We start from the raw sequence: 18238 nt of genomic DNA, 5'->3' as shown, positions 1-18238 counted from the left end.
GTGTATTGGTGTTGTATTTAGTAGGAGGAGGGTGAGGAGGAGGAGGAAAAAGAGGTAGTAGTGAAGGGGATGGCAGCAAATTTCCTAGATATCTTTATATGTGACTGCCTACTGCTGCTCTAACCTTCAGAATGACTGATGGGTTATTTCGCCCCATTCTTTGTGCAGCAAGAGAGAACTTACTGATATTTACAGTGATGAAAACAAGTGACCAAACATGGCTGTTTTCATCTATTTCTAATTCACAATTATCCGCTGTAAGCCTGTGGATTTTCTAGAAACAATTTTCAATTCCAGAAAGGTTTCTACTGATACCACCTCTCCCAAGGAGAGGTCTCCCCATTAGTCAGTTTCTGCTTAGGAAATACCAACCACATTCACTCTCAGATTAAGAACAAATATGAGGGGAGACAGATTGGGGGGAAAGGGGTGTTTGCATGTGAAACACAAATAAGAACAATTTTGGTATGGTTCATCATTTATATCAACAACAGAACAATGTTCAGACTCAGCTCTGCCTTATAGGCTTTTAAATGCTCCCTGAAACTTTTATTTGTCTAACATTCAAAGAAATGGGCTTGGCCACTCTTTAAGTATTCTGCAATTAATGATCTAATTTCTAAATGCCTCAAGGTAAGCACTGTTCTTCCTCTATTATTTGTTCTTAAGTTACTAGAAGAGCCAAAGGGCAACGGGAAAGAAATGGAGAAAGGAACACAAAAAAGACCTTTTCCACTTAGTAGGTTTCTAGTTGAATTCTGGCAAATGCAAGACCAGACTAGAAAGTAGACTAAAATTTCTCCATATTCTATCTTGGAATTTCAATTATTTATGTGTGCCTTGGCTTCCACCAGTGTGAACAGTCAAGGGATAGCTAATAGGAAGGCAGCTTCAGAAAATCGGTACATTTTCAGGGAACAAAAGAAATTTGAATAGAACTAGAGGGAAATGATAAATGAGTCCAATTTTTTTTTTTTTAGTCTAGAAATCACAGTGGAAGAAATTTAATTTGCTTTGACCTCCTACAGGATTTCCACTGATATCATCAACTTGGCATTTACCATACACTGACATGTGACATTATTATTGTTAGTAATAGCAACAATAGGTATATATTGATTTTAAACTGTCCTAGGCTATCCACAGTATCTTACAAATTATGTGTGCAATCCTTACAGACCCAAGATAAGTCTTAACAGTCCCCCTACACCGTTTCTGCTAAGAATGCACAGGCTCTCAGAGTAGTAAGTAAACCTGATCAAGGCCACAATGCCCTCTGGGCCAGTGGTAGTATAGAGGCTGGACCCCCATATTGGCTGAGCCCCCAAGCCCTCACCATACAGTTTTCTCAGTGCACATGGAACCATTCACAGGTAGAAGCATCCAGTTGGAAGTGTGTGTGTGTGGGAGAGCTGAGATCCTGAGTGTGATAAGGCCCTAGGAGCCTCAGAATTTTGCAACACTTGCTATCTCCACTGGTGTCCTCAGTCAGTATTACTGCTAGTCTCCAGCTTAGTAGGGATTTTTGTTTGCTTTCACATCATTCTGTTGCTCTAGAAGGGCCAGTTGCAGTAACAGTTGTTGTGTGTGGGATAGGTAACTGCGCTTTCAGTCCAAACAGCATGAAATGTATCAGCTAAGATAGTATATTTTTAGTAAGTGCTGCAACCTTCTGCTTTCACATATAAATGGGAAGGTCTCAAACAAATCCATTCCAGGGGTGTGAGCAGTATCTTCCCAAGAGGTCACTGAGTAATAGTCAAGGCAGTGGCTGCAATCAGGGTACCCTGCTCCACAAATCTAAAGATAGATTTGTCGAGAAGAGAGGCGTTGCAATCCATCACTACAAGTGGAAGTGCAATCTTGCCAGCTTGAAAAGAAAAGCAGGGGTCACTTTGAGCCCCTTTTATAGACTGGAGAGACATGGTAACATGTCATGGTGTCCACTTTCAAAAGAAGAGAACTGTTCAGTTCCTTGCTGGATCACTCTGCCTCAATAGTTCATAATGAGTGAGCCCTAAAGAAAAAGTGGAAATGATAGCTTTGCTTATAAAAGATTGCTAACAATTATCTGAATTTTCAATGGGATTTAAGTAGATGACCACAGAGAACTGATTTTAGTACAACTGCTGCCATCTTCTTTATTTCATTATTTTTTCCTTTAATATTCTTTTCTTTTTTAATTATCTTTATTTATTTATTGGACAGAGTCAGTGAGAAATTTAGATGGAAGGGTGAGAGACAGTGAGGGAGAGACATAGAGACATCTGCAGCCCTGCTTTACCACTTGTGAAGCTTTCTTCCTGCAGGTGGGGACCAGGGACTTGAACCCAGAGCCCTGTCAATTGTGTGTTTAACCAAGTGTACCACTGCCTGACCCCCTTTTTTTTCTCTTGACCATTATTTTCTTTCCTTCCTTCTTTCTTTCTTTCTTTCTTTCTTTCTTTCTTTCTTTCTTTCTTTCTTTCTTTCTTCCTTCTTTCTTCCTTTCTTTCTTTTCTTTCTTTCTTCTTTTTTTGCTTTTTGGCTTATCACCAGGGCTCAGGGCTATGAATCCACTGGTCCTGGCAGTTATTCTAAATTTCTTTTTTTTTTTTTTTTTTTTTTGGCTAGGGCAGAGAGAAACTGAGAGGGGAGGGGTATATAGAGAGGGATAGAGAACTGCTTCTCTGCTTGTGAAGTGTCCCTCTGCATGTGAGGAGCCAGGGCCTGGAGCCAGGATCCTTGCATGGGTCCTATTTCATTATTTTTATGTTGATAGTAAGATAGAGAGAAACAGAGGGAGAGTGGGAGAGAGACCAGTTCCATCACTCATGAAGCTTCCACTCTATGTGGGGAGTGGGGGCTTGAATCCAGATCTTAGGGTATTGTAATACATGTGCTGTATCAGGTGTGCCTCCACGCAGCCCCTCAAATGCTGGAACCTTCTAAGACAGCCACACCTGACACAGGGGTCAACAGGCAACTCAATGAAATGCAGGCCTGCACCTTTAATGCAAAGGGTGACAGATAGACAACTGAGTGACAAGTGAAATGGGAGCTATTTCTCACCAATATACCCTTTTAAAAGTTGTAAGAAACTATTCCACAAAACAAAAGGGCCACTGTGGAAAGCCTTGCTCCTAAGATGTGTTAAAAAATGATCAGTGGACCATCAGTCAGTATGCCCCTCTTACATTATTTAAGAAAGAAATGGAGGCAGAAGAGAGACTCCTCAAATCTCAGAATTGTAGAGTATCTCTTTATTTTATTTTTTTAATTTTTATTTATAAAAATGGAAACACTGACAAGACCATAGGATAAGAGGGGTACAACTCCACACAATTCCCACCACCAGAACTCCATATCCAATCCCCTCCCCTGATAGCTTTACTATTATTCTTTAACCCTCCCGTATTATGGACCCAGGGTCATTATGGGATGCAGAAAGTCTGGCTTCTGTAATTGCTTCCCCACTGAACATGGGCTTTGGCAGGTCGATCCATACTCCCAGCCTGCCTCTCTCTTTCCTTAGTGGGGCAGAACTCTGGGGTAAAGTATCTCTTTGACTTGGTTTCCAGTAGAAGAAAGAAGAGCAGTGTCTGCATGTTTGATAGATCAAAGAGCCCTTTTCAGCCAGGGCTTTTCTGTCCTGCACTAGTTGCATGACTGGTTTCCTAACTGACCTTGAGCAAAGCACTTGGCCTTCTTGCATCTTAGTGTTTCCAACTGTGAAATAAGAAAGATAATGACAACAACAATAATAAGCCTCAGCACCTACACACCTCACTGAAAGAGGCTGTGAATTAATTAAAATGGGGTTTAGAAATGCATCTATGATTTAAAACCATCTCTCAACAGTTAGCAGAGCCTCACATTAATGCAACACTCATGGTCCTTTGTATGGTAAAGTATATATATATATACAGGTTATGGTATGGATAAATCTGGGTAACAGTAAAAAGTATACTTTCTTTAATTGCTTTTGCTATTTACCCCAGGGAGAAATAATAAGAAAAGGAATCTTTAAAAAATCATCTCCAGGGGCTTGTGGCGCACCTGGTTAAGTGCACACATTACAGTGCGCAAGGATCCAGGTTCAAGCCGCTGGTCCCCATGTGCAGGGGGAAAGCTTCACAAGTGGTGAAGCAGAGCTGCAGGTATCTCTCTGTCTCTCTCATTGTACATTTCTCCTCCCCTCACAATTTCTCTCTGTCTCTATCCAATAATAAATTAAATAAATAAATAAATAAATAAAATGTGTTAGTCATTGAAAACAAATACTTAAAAAAATCATCTGGTAACTGAGAATCATAACAACTTCTAAGTAAAAAAAAAAAAAAAAAATCAGTCTTCAACAGCTTCAATAGGAGGTGATTTTCCCTTTTATCTCAGTATTTTTTTTTCCTTATCCCAATCCTGCCACTGACACTGTCACTCTGACCTCTCACTCTGACACCCTTTGTTCCCATCAAAGACGCAGCTTCTAAGTTTATATTTTCATACTAGATAAACGCTGCTTCTATCACTGCAACCACATGAAGAAAATCATAACTACCAAAAGAAGCTGTAATCATGTCTTCTTAGATCAAGCAATGCATTGCTTATTATAGTGAATTTTATGCCAACACATGATTCCTATGGGACCAATCGCATCTAATGTGCTAGCACAGGGTCAAGCCCTGAGATCTCACCTCCTGAAAGGTAAATATGACTCGAGCATAGCACTCTTCAGTCCCATAGCAATGAAATGAAAATGTTGATAAGTTTTTAAAACTAGGCTTTAGGTATTTTTTAAAAATTTCTTTATTGGGGAATTCATGTTTTACATTCGACAGTAAATACCATCGTTTGTATATGCATAATATTTCTCAGTTTTCCATATAACAATACAACCCCCACTAGATCCTCTGGCTTTAGGTATTTTTAACATTATATTTGTTTGTTTGTTTGTTTTCCTCCAGGGTTATCGCTGGGGCTCAGAGCCTCTACTGCTCATTTTTCCCATTTTGTTGCCCTTGTTGTTATTATTATTGTTATTGGATAGGGCAGACAGAAATCGAGATAAGAGGAGAATACAGAGAAGGGAGAGAAAGACAGACACTTACAGACCTGCTTCACAGCTTGTGAAGTGACCCCCTGCAGGTGGGGAGCCCGGACTCAAATCGGAATCCTTACTCTGGTCCTTGCTTTGCACCATCTGCACTTAACCCACTGCACTACCGCCCAGCCCCCTATATTTATTTTTTAATTTAGTGAGAGAGAGATAAAAAAGAAAGAAGAAAGGAAGGAAGGGAGGGAGGGAGAAAGGAGAGTACTGCTCAGTTCTGGCTTACACTGGGACCTCAGATTCTCAGGCATGAAAGGCTTTTGTATAATTTTTTTTTCTCTTCACATTAATAGTTTTGTATGGCTTTCAAATGATGCTATAAATATCTAAATATCCCTTGGCAGAAATAAAACAATGTTTCCTGCTCCTGCTTTAGATTCTATGTCTTTCGCCATGAATTTGGAAGATGTAGATGGAAAAGAAGAAAAACTGAATAAAACTCATCTATGTGGCTACTACCTCTTCCTTTAACAACTGGCTTTATTTTTCTTTTAGCCCATCCCTTGTGCCTGTCAGCACAATGGCATTTAAAAACTACCATCTCGGGGCCGGGTTGTGGTGCACATGGTTGGGCGCACATGTTGCAGTACGCAAGGACCCAAGTTTGAGCCCCCAGTCCCCATCTGCAGGGGGAAAGCTTCACAAGTGGTGAAGCAATGCTGCAGGTGTGTCTCTCTGTCTCTCACCGTCTCTATCCCTCACTTCCCTCTCAATTTTTGACTGTCTATATCCAATAAATAATAAAAAAAAAAAACCTACTATCTCTCCTGCTTACGAAAAAAAGGTCTGAAATAAGAAAATTGTCCAGTCTTAACAAACAGGTTCCTTCCTGCAGAGGGCTGTGTGACATCTTATGAAAGAGAAGCAGTTGATGTTTACATACTTGGAGTGTGAAAGACATTGGAATCTAAACACTAACCATTGGCAAGTCTGGAATACTACTATGTAAGCCTAGAGAAACTACTTTGCAAAGTTGATCTTCTGCTTTAGTGCTGGGCTAGCTTCGCGGGCAGGAGAGAGACGACCAGGGACTCATGGCTGAGCTGGGAACGCAGTTCAATCTTTATTGATGAGCGAGAATGCAGTGCAATCTATCTAATCTCCCTTCATTAGGAAATCCTGTCCTTTATATCTCCTGAGGCGGAAATGTCAGATCAGAAGAGGAAGTACGTAAGATAGGGGGTGGGGTGAAGGAAAAAACACATGAACCAGTGGGGATTAAACCAGTGCAGGTCTCAAACAAAACAATGATTATGTAAATAGACCACAGCATTAAGCAATGCAAGTGAACCTAACGTGATGATCAAAACAGAAGGGGTCTTAGAAGCAGAATTGGAAGGAGGCCAACACTTTAGAGCTAAAGAAGTCTTTGGATGGATATCAGGCACTGTTCTGCTTATTGAGAGGGAAGAGGAAAAAGGAAGGACACTGGGAAGTAGTAATAGGTGTGACTTAGAAAGGAACTGAAGACAGGACCACAGACATGAATAAAAATGGGCAAAATAAAAAGACAGATAAACAGACAGATTGATTTAGATATACAGTGGACCCACATCTATGACTTCAGAAGAACTAGTGCAGTTTCTGTTTCAGGGGGATGGGGACACAGAACTCTGGTAGTGGGAATGATGTGGAATTGTACACTTTTTATCTTATAAATCTGTAAATCACTAATAAAAATAAACTTCAGGAGAGAGAGATAGAAAAAGAAGAAGAGGAGGAGGTGAAGGAGGAGATTGAAGAGGAGAAGGAGAAGGTGGAGAAGAAGAGGAGAAGGAGGAGGAGGAAGAGGAGGCAGCAGCAACAACCTTCAGACTGAGCACTGGCTAAAAGTCAAGTGACCTGTATTCCTGTCCAGTGATGACCCTGAGCAGGAATGGCCCAAGAAGCAAGGTACTTCCACTTTATATGCCAGTGTTTCTTCAGAAAGGTTGATCCTGGAGATCTCTCAGTTCCCCACTAGTCTTAAATGATATGAAGGATAACATAATTCCATGACTTTTCATATTCAATTCCATTCTCAAAACATTAAATAAATGGAGAGACCAACTATAGTTTTTTGAATGACTTTGCTTTTCCATGCAACCTTAGCTGAGCTGGAGTCAAACATAAACTACCATAAATTATACAGACCACATAGCTGAGAAAAGATAACAGATATGAAATAAAAGGACCAATGTAAGTAAAATCCAAACTATGGCTCCTTTATCAGAAATTGGAACGCAGGAGACAACAAATAAAGAAATAATAACTCAATGGCTGGCTAGACAGCTCACCTGGGAGGGCACCTACATTGTCATGCACACAATTCAAGTGTCCCAGGTTTGAGTTCAACCCCCACCACACTGGTGGAAACTTCAGTGATGTGGTGTCTTTCCCTCTCTCCCTCTACCTGCCTCTCTTTTTCCATCTGGAAAAGTGTTCCCAGAGTGATGAAGCCCCAGAAATGACAAAATGAAAATAAAACAATAAGAGGGCAGGGAATACTGTACAGCAAACCCTAATAAAAGGACTTTTCAAAGTTAACCCAATTACCAAATAATGTGATAATAACATTAACTATCCATTGTCTTTTTGAACCCTAAGACAGCAGGAACCTCACATCTCCACTATAGAGCCTCTACTTCCCCCAGTCCTGGAACCATTGGATAGGGCCCACTTTCCCGTATGCATCTCCCAATCCAAACCAAATAACATTGCATCTGCCGATCACAACCTAACCAAAGCAACGATTGCTACCTCAATATGCTTCACTTCAGACTGTGTCCAGAGACTACACGTGTGGAATGACAACCCTTCAGCTTCATTACTCAGGTGAGACCTTTCCTTTCATAGTATACTCTAATTCCATCTCAGGTGGTTCACTTTCTAACAAAGTCCCAAAACCTAGATATACACCAGTTTCTGGTAAAGAGAGCATATGTTCATAGGTATCCATAAACTACTGCAAAATATATACCTGAAAGCAGAAGTACACTAGAGTTTGCAGTGAGTACCCCCCTAACACTCCCTCTCCACTATTCCAAGCTTTGGGCCCATGATTGCTCAACAATTTGTTTGGCTTCGTATGTTAACTCTCTTTTCAGTCACCAGGTTCCAGATGTCATCAGGATGCTGGCCAGACTTCCCTGGACTGAAGACCCCACCAATGTGTCCTGGAGCTCTGCTTCCCCAGAGACCCACCCTACTAGGGAAAGAGAGAGGCAGACTGGGAGTATGGACCGACCAGTCAACGCCCATGTTCAGCGGGGAAGCAATTACAGAAGCCCGACCTTCTACCTTCTGCAACCCACAATGATCCTGGGTCCATGCTCCCAGAGGGATGGAGAATGGGAAAGCTATCAGGGGAGGGGGTGGGATATGGAGAATGGGTGGTGGGAATTGTGTGGAATTGTACCCCTCCTACCCTATGGTTTTGTTAATTAATACTTTCTTAAATAAAATAAAATTAAAAAAAAGAAAATATATGTAATTTTGAAAAGCAAAAAAAAAAAAATCAGTGGCATCTCAGCAAAGCACAGTAGTATTGTCTCATTAATATCATACTGACAGCATGCAGGAGGTGACAAGAGCTTTTGTATACTGGACACACTGCTTAGAACAGTTTATAAGACTTAGAATATAAACTTAACTCGGAACACACAGTCCGGGGAGGATGTGGTGTGCTGAGACTTATTATGGCAAGATGTGAAATTATACACCTATGACAGTAGTCTTGTAAATCAACATTTCACCCAAATAAAATGATCTGTTAAAAAAAAAAAAAAACAGCAATGGAGCAGGTATCTCTCTTTCTGTTTGTTTCTCTACTTCTGTCTCTATCTGTGTATCTCTTTCTCTATACCAAATGGATGGCCACCAAAAACAGTGAAGTTGTGTAGGTACCAAGCCCCACTGATAATCATGATTGCAAATAATAAAGGAATAACAAATTCATTCTTTGTTCATACCCTTAACTAAAGGTCATATAATCATACAAGTATTTAACTGATAATTGTTATTTATACCAAAAAAAATTAAACAGAATTCTTTAACAACTTCTCAAAAAAAAAAAAAAGAGGGCAGGGAAAAAAAAAAGTTCAATAGAATGCTGTTTTGCTATGTGCAGGATCCAGGTTTGAGCCCAGCCTCTAGCACACTGAAGAAAACTTCAGTGCTTGGTCTCTTTCACTCTGCCTTTCTATATATATATATATTTTTTTTTTAAAACCCAAATTTTAAGTAATTATAAGAATAATAATTTATAAAACATAATGGATAGCGGACCCAGTAGAGCCCATCCTTTACCAAGCATGAGGACCCAGATTCGAGTCTTCCTAGCATTGTATGTAAGCAATGTGCTACAAGGAAGTTTCACAAGCACTGGAATAGTGCTTTAGTGTCTCTCCTCTCCCTTCCTTTCTGTCTCTCATCCTGTCTCTCTGTAAGAACAGCAACAACAACAAAGTAAGGAAATACAGTCTGTCTGAAGTGGGGGAATAGTACTGGTGCAAAGCCCAAGCAAAATCTTGGCAAACAACAAAAGCAAAATTGGAGAAAAAAAAAAAAAAGGAGTCCAACACAGAAGAAAAAAGAGGATCATTTGGGACACATATTTCTTTCTACCTCTTGTCTTTCTACTCAGGTCTCTGGAAAAGATACAGTGGCGTGATTTAGGCATTTCTTATGCTCTGAATAGAGAGCACAGAGTCACACTACAAATGCAAACCAAAAAGAGAATAAATCCATAAAACTTTGGTATAACAAAGCAGAGCAGCGGACAGTGTCATAGTTTTCAGATAGGTGCATGAATGAATAAGCTTTACAGGATACCTTAAAGAGAGGCAGTCCTACTTTTGTCAGTGGTAAGGTATTTCTCAGGTTTGTTAATCTGTATGTTAACTCCATTTTCAGTCTGGGAAATAAAATGATCCTGGAGGCTATGAAGAATGATTTGTTAGTATGTTTTGGGGGAAAAGGATATGGGTACTGGAAACAAGCAGTTGCTGGTGCTGGAATTACAGCTACATCTGTGGCCATGTAATTAGTTGCAACGCTAAGCATCTGCCATCAAACTGCAACTATGATATGTGAACTGATAACACCAACCATTGAAACAATAACACTGCAAAGCCTCAAGGAAGCTTTAATTATTCATTTAATTTGGAGAGAAAAGCTGGAGAGGACAGCTGCTAAAGATGCAGCTTTGCCTTACTCATTCCAACTTACTTGGTTTCTTAAACGTTTTCTATTCTCAGTGCTATTCTCTTCAGTAAATAATGAGCCCTGATTTCCCTGATAGTCCTACAGAAACATCAGTGTTAAGTCACAGGACTCTCAATTGTATCAGGAATGTGAGCAAAATATTAGCTCTCTAAAATGTACAATCAACTCAAATTTGAGTCAAATAAGGGTCACTTTGGTATTTAATGGATTCATGTGGCACAATGAAAATAAAGATAGTGACTACCATGTGACACTAAATTTAGTCAACAAAAATGTCCTGCCACTGGGCTAGGGAGACAATAAAATGGTTATGCAAAAAGATTTTCATGCCTGCAACTCTTGAAGTCCCAGGTACGATGCCCAGCATCACCATAAGCCTCAGCTGATCCATGCTCCAGTCTCTCTCTGTGTTTAGATCTTTCTGTAACTGCCTTTCATCAAAACAACAGCAATAACAAAAAACCAAATATATAAAGTGTTGATGTATTACTATGGAACATTTAAACTACTAAGCTCCTGAAGTCAAGAAAAGATTAAAAGATCAACAAGAAGTATCATATATAATCTGTTCTGCAATAGTGCCTTGTGGGTGTTAGAAATTTTGAGCCATTGAGGAAAAAGAAAAGAGGGGTGACTTCTGCTGGGGCAATCAAAGACTGACTCCTAGTGATTCCTAGTTGAGGTAGTGAGGGAAAGTGGCATTTCTGACAGCTGGGTTAGCAAGAAAGGGAACTGAGAGACAACAAATAGCAGAAGGCATATGGCACATGAGGAAAGGTTACAACCAGCCACAGTCTGGAAGAAGACCTGAAAGTCAGGTAGAAGATGGGCTATAGGGATTGGGGGGAAAAGTTGGATTTTATTTCAAAGTCAAGAAACTAGTCAACTAACCTTTTTTTTTTTTATTATTTAATTGAGGAGCCACATTCATTACGGATTTTTTTTTAAAGTTTTTATTTATAAAGTGGAAACACTGACAAGACCATGGGATAAGAGGGGGTACAATTCCCACCACCAGAACTCCATATCTCATTCCCTCCCCTAATAGCTTTCCTATTCTTTAGTCCCCTTTTTAAAGTTCATTAAAAATGTATTTTATTTATTTATGTGGGGTTTTTTTGTTTTGTTTTGTTTTTGTTTTCAGAAGCAGAGAAAATTGAGGGGTAAGGGGGAAATAAAGAGGGCAAGAGAAAGAGAGATACCAGCAGCATTGCTTTCCTATTTGTGAAGCTTTCTCCCTGGAGGTGAGGAACAGAGGCTTAAACCTGGATCCTTGCACAATGTAACATAAGCAATCTTACAAAGCAGGCACTGTGCTGTGTAAGTCACATCATTTCTCCACCCTCCCCATTTATTTTCCCCTTTGACAGGTGAGGAAAGATGAACTAAGATGCTGGTTAATATCTTCATTTTACATAGAGATGGGCGAGTAATTGAAAAATTGACAGGATAGGTAAATTGCCTGAAGCTCCTTACTCGAAAAGCATGAGAAATGGGATTCCAACCCAGGCAGTCTGGCTCCAGAGTCTGACTATCCCCTGCCCATTCAGCTCCACCGCAACTCTTGACCTCTGCACAATTTACATAATCAGAATGAAGTTCATATACATATGGATGCAGAAACCCTTTCTAGCTAATGGGAACCATTATCTCAGTAGCATCAAAGTGATCAAAATAATAGTACTGAGAACTCCTTTGGATAGTTAAACTCACAAAACTACAGATTCACTTGACAACTTAGAGTTAGGTTCCATAGTCCTTTAAGGTTTACTCTGAAGAAAATCAATGCAACTTTTGCAGTACTTACTGGAAAATAAAATTGTCCAGTGCCAAAATAAATGTGTCTCTGACTGAGATTACGGGCATTCCTTTTCTAATTCACTCAAAATTTTATATTTTTATTACTTTTGGATACACTGATGGAAGGAACTAGAAAGCAGGAAAGCCATTCGACTGTGTGACCATGAACTGTGCACCTGCCACCACATTCAGGCACTCAGAACATGAAATGACTGCCCCCCCCATACTCCCCAGCCCCCCAATTGCAAATTTCCTTCATGCTGCACATTCATGTCTGGTGGTAGAGTGGGAAACAGCCATACTCAAACAAATTTCAGACTGAAAGAGAAAAGGCCTTCAGAAACAGAAATTGTGACTCAAACAAGGAAAAGTCTATTTTCCAAGTTGATTCACTGTGTATTGCCTAAGGCCTTGTAAGACATTAGATTGATTTGCAAGTTTATCTCAAGTTAATGAGTCTATTTGGATGTCAGGGTGGGGTCTCCCAGAACCTCTGGGCTAAACTACTGAAAAGGTCATGAAATATCTATGTTTTTCTCCCATCCAAGTACTAACCAAGCCCGACCCTGATTCTCTCTGTTTTTCTATGTGAAAATGAGTCATAATTTTTCCAACAACCCAATGTAAACCTAGTTTATGCAATTAACCTGTGATTTCATCATGCATAAAGTTTGATTTATTTATGTTATTATTTATTTATTTTTGATGAAAGATACAGAGAGAAAGACACACAAAGAAAGAGAGAGAGACAGGACAGCACTCTCAGCTCTGGCTTATGCACTAAAGATTGAACCTGGGACATCAAAGCCTCAGGCATAAGTCTTTTGCATAACCATTAGGCTGTCATCCCAGCCCTAGAGTTTCTTTTATAATTTATTTTACTATAACACTTTGGGTTTGTACTAAACTTTATAGTTCTGAAAGCACTGAGTGATCATAACATTTCAATTCAGGGCATAGAAAGAAATTATGCCCATTGTAAAGACCAGGAGAGAGAAGGTTTGAGTATACCTTTACGCCTGGGAGGTGACACAGCAGGTCAGTCACAGGACTTGAAAGCATGGGGTCCTGAGTTCAATCCCTAGTGCCACATGTGTGCAAATAAACACGAGTCACTTTAAAAAAATAATAAAATTCTACTTTTGAGCTAAAGAGATAAATCACTTGGATAGGGTATGTGTCTTGCCATCTATGTAGCCCACATTTGAACCCAGGTACATCATGCCAGGTGCTATGGACTGGGGAAGTTCCCGTGAGGTCATGCCTCTCCTTCTCGCTAGCTGAATAATAGAAGAGGCTCAAAATACTGATTAGGCTGACAGGACACACTCGCACACCGAAAGAATGTGGTCCTACATAGGACAAGAAAAGACACAGTTCTTTCAGCAACTATGTTGGGATTTGTTTATAAGTGTGTATGGTCACTTCATGACCCAAATATTACAGATGGCTTACCACCTGTCAGAAGCTGCTTGGCACTGATTTCATATTCATAATAGATTTACTAAGTTCCAGGCACTGAGCTTGGGTTGAGAATGCTGGAGTGGAACCTGAAAACCTTTAACTCACCAGGGCATGCTGCCATACGGCCAAAGATGGGAGCAGTAGTGCTATTGGAAAGACGGCAGATCATAAGAACCCAAATGGCCTGGATTAAAATCCTGGCTCAATTTTAAGAGGCACCTGAATTTGGCAGCTATAGAGACAGCAGAATGGTTATGCAAAAATATCTTAGTGCCTGAGGTTACAGTATTCCAGCCTCAATGGCCAGCACCACCATAATACAGAGCTGAGCAGTGTTCTGGTAAAAACAAAACAAAACAACCTCAATATTGTTCCACATAGAGATTCTGCCAAGGAAATATCATTAGACAAATATGGGTATATATATATATGTGTATATATATATATATATATATATATATATATATATATATATATATATTTACCATATAGTATAGTGTTCAAAACCCAATATCTCTTTCTGTCCTTCACCCCAACCTCCTGATATCAGGCCCACTTTTTGACATTCAGAGCTGACTACCACCTGGATCGAGTGGAATGCATACTTTTTTTTTTTTAACAAAAAGATTTCTCAATTTATTTGCATATATACATTATCACCCCAGGTAACCAGCTCCACTCAGGAGTACCCAGTTCCCCATCACCCAACCAACACCCAAAACTACATGAGATTGGGTCCTTAATAAACAATGACCAGGATACATATCCCAGCCTTGCAGGTTATAACAACTCATTTAAGAAGAAAAAAGGGGGGAAAAAAAAAGAAGAAAGGAAGGGAGTGAGTGAGAAAGAAAGAAAGAAAGAAAGACAGAAAGGAAGAAAGAAAACGGGGTTAGGGTGGGGGTATAGCAAAAAAAAAAAAAAAAAAAAAAAAAATCCTGGCTCAATTCCTGACCAGCTGGGTGAACCTGAGAGTCATTTTACTTTTTCAAGCTTCAGTGTTCTTCCTTTACAGTCAAAGGAAACAAACTGTTTAGCAAATGTATATGTAAAAATAAGGGTAATGGACATAGAGTATGTGGCACACGTTAGGGATTTAATCAGTAACCACCTTGTGGAAAAGAGAAACTAGATGGGAAGAAAGCAAAAGGCAGAGCACTCAGCCAACACAATCCGCTGATAGCTTGAGGGGACCAGTGTGATGAAATGTGACAGGCCTGAAGGAAGGATTTATCAAAACATGGCAGGTCAGAAATGCTTGCATCTAGTGGTATTTATACTTCTCCATGGCAGAAAAGGAACAGGTGACTAAGGGAGGACCAGAGGGAGATATTCCTCTTGCACAAAATGGACTGGGCACCTCACCATTAAACAGATGCAGTGAAGACCCTGGCAGGACTGAAAACAGCTACCACTGGGAAGCAGGCAGTCCGCAACTAGTACAAAGGTTAATCACATCCCATTTTAGAAAGCATTAACTCTTCTGGCCACTACAGTCATTCAAGCGTCACCCACAGCACAGGCATTTCTAAGTGACTGGCAAGGTGTGAAGCTTGATCATTGCTTTCCAGGGAACCCTGAGTGGAGCTTGTGCCCCCAAACACATGCCACAGCACTGATGGTAACACCCGTGTGCAGGCTTCCAGAGGCGGGCCCAGCCAAAATCTGTGCTAACTGAATCATCGAGGCTCCCCAGTCCCAAGTGCGGAAGCCGCACCTGCCTTTAACCAAATGGTGACCCACTGTGGAGCCAGAGAATAAAGCTGGACAATTAAACTTCACGAGGGAGGATTGATTTAGCCGTAGATCACTGTGCTCATCATACTGAACAAGTAAACTGCTTTCCAAATCTACCAGTGGGCTTTCAGCCAAACCCTCACTTACTGCATACTCCTCAAGAGGTCAGGGTTTATGGTATTGCTGAGCAAGAGTGAGGTAGGAAATCAGGCCATCAGAAGTCTCAAGGGCTTTACTTACCGGCACTGACTACATATACAAGAGAGGGAAAGGTCAAGGTGACAGAGGACTGTGCTAGCCGATTTTGTCCCTGATACATGAATTCAACATTTAGTAACTTGGTTGTGACTGAGGGAGGGGAATGAGAAGAGGATGCTCTGATTTACAGGGATATTGCCAAATTCCTATTGGGAACGTCCTGCTACCCCTGTTGTCAAGCTCAAGACATGTGGAATAAATCCCTTGGAAGAGCAATGAGTGCATTTTAAAGCAATTTGGATCAAGTTCAGTGGCATAATTTACTTCTCTGATGGTGCAGTAAAGACATATATATTTAACTTTTTATAGTCATAGGAAAACTCATTTCGTATCTAACGGATTTTTAATATTTACAGAGGACTCAATCAGTGATGTGCCTTCCTGCTTTGATTTCATACTTAATCTTCTGGTATTATGACAGAAATCCCAATGATAAGGAGAGAGGCACACAGCTGTTTAACTTAGGGTTTATTTTCCTCACTCTTTTTATAGTGTTGAGAGTGCCAGAGATGATGGTAATAGCATTATCTGATTTGATTTGAGTGGCAACCTTTTCAATTTAATAACTCTGATGTAGACTTCTCTGTCATGTTGCCAAGTTTAATTCCCACTTCTACCACGATTTATACTCTAATGAAGACACTGTCTGATTTTAGTGCTAGTGCACACTTGTAAAGCTTCTCTCTCCTCAGCTACAACTGAAGCCTCTGCAATGAGCCATGATAAATCAACCTCATCTAGAGCCCCAATCAGTTATAAGAGCACATCTGTTGCACATTTCCATTTTTTTCTAAAGCTTTATTACCCTAGGTGTATGTAACATTTTAGTATCACTTCATTTTGCAAGTGTTTTCTTGGTTTTGGTGATTATTCCCAAACCACAAAATGTCAGGGAGCTAACTCCTTCTGGCCCACTAGATTTTTGAGTCAATGGTCCTTCCACCACTCCCTGCAGAAGAGACTTGAACTTGGCCTTAGCCTCTTGGAATTTTAAGTTTATTTCTAGGACCTAGCTTGGGTTTCTGAGAATTTGGTGTAGGCATGAACACTCTAGTTACTAGGGCTGCAGAGACAGCAAAATTGTTATACAGAAGACTTTCATGCCTCAGACTTCAAAGTCCCAGGTTCGGTCCATAGCACCACCATAAGCCAGAGCTGAACAACAGTACTCTGGTCTTTTTCTTTGTGTCTTTCTGTATCTCCCTCTCATTAAAGGGATATATATATATATCTTCTGGCCACCAGTTCATCTCCACAAGACCATTTCCAAGAAAGGAGTCGACACAGGTAGTAAGAAGGGGATCCATGGTATTGACCTTGCTGGAGTCTCTGGATCCTACAGACTTGATTCTAGGTGACCCCTTGAACCTCAGTGACATGGTCCAGTAAGTCCTCATTTCCAAAGCAAATTGTATCCAAGTTGTTGGTTTGCAATACTATATGAGTTTCATGGCATTTATATATATACTACATCATGATCACAAGTCAAATTTCTACCCATCACCAGACAGTCCACCCTCTTTTAACTCATTTCATCCATCTCCCAACCCCTTCCTCTTCTAGTTAGCACCTATCTAGTGTCTGTATCTAAGAGTCTATTTTTGTTTAGTTTACTTAATAAATTCCCACTTAAATTGATTTTCTGTACCTTGCAGAAATTCCAGCTGATACAATCCAACTCCCTCCCTCCCTCCCACACGCCTCTCATGATATTTCTATTCTCAAGAATTCTAATGTGCTGTCTTGCTCTGGATGTCTTTTCCTGCTTCCTAAACTCCTCTTTCCCTCCAGCTATGCTGATCTCTCTGTACTAGATCCATCAAGTCCTCACGTAGTATGGCCTCAAACCTCTTTCTTCTATTCCAAGTACTTGCCACTTGCATCTCTCAGTGCTGTCCTCAAAATACAGCTGAATTCTTCCTACTACCTACCCTCATACATTTATTTGTTCCACTATCTTGATCTTAATCTCTATTTAATGGTCAATGAATAGAGGTGCTGTTTCTTGAGTTAAATAAAAATTACTTAAAGGTCATGAATTGTATATCAGATTTTCCAGTCTGCCAAAAGTTACTCTACCCGTTCTGACAAACCAAAAATTGGATACCTCTTTTAGTAGTATTTGAAATTTCAAAAAAAAAAAAAATATATATATATGATGACCAAAGCCAAACTCGGTAATTTGTGGACTAAATATTCATTTTTAATTCGTGACATGAAACTTCGATTGCATCTCCAAGAGTAGTGTTTCTTAAACATAGGTGAGCAGAGAATACCTGGAAAGCTTAGATACAAGGATTGCTGGGCCCCACCCTCCAATTGCTTTTCAAGGTCTGAGATAAAGTGTGAGAATGTGCACTTTGAAGTATTTCTGAATGAAGCTGATACTGGGGTTTGAGGAGTGTGCTGAGATCCATAGCCCTAAAAGCAGGACCCATTCCTTGGTGTGTGTGTGTGTGTGTGTGTGTTTGTGTCTGTGTGTGTGTGTGTGTGTGTGTGTTTTAAAGCAAGGCCTTTGAGATATAGATCCACAATGCCAACTATGCTTCTCTATGACCAGGGGAAGTTATGATGATCAGAAGCAGTGGAGATAAGATTTTAAGTATCAACTCCGTATTCCTGCACTCTTGATAGATTACCATTCAGACTGGCTACATTTCGAGTAGCCCTAATGGAACAGAGGCC

At 40.2% G+C, this 18238-nt stretch overlaps 1 protein-coding gene across 6 annotated transcripts in view; it reads right to left on the bottom strand.

Moving 5' to 3' along the window:
- The window catches only part of LHFPL6 (LHFPL tetraspan subfamily member 6), a 294740-nt gene that overhangs the window by 137034 nt on the left and 139468 nt on the right, over window positions 1-18238 (bottom strand). The window lies entirely within an intron of this gene.

The sequence above is a fragment of the Erinaceus europaeus genome, chromosome 7 (genome assembly GCF_950295315.1).
Source record: "Erinaceus europaeus chromosome 7, mEriEur2.1, whole genome shotgun sequence".
Taxonomy (NCBI): domain Eukaryota; kingdom Metazoa; phylum Chordata; class Mammalia; order Eulipotyphla; family Erinaceidae; genus Erinaceus; species Erinaceus europaeus.
The sequence above is the reverse complement of the archived record's forward strand: the minus strand, read 5'-3'. Positions and strand labels throughout refer to the sequence as shown.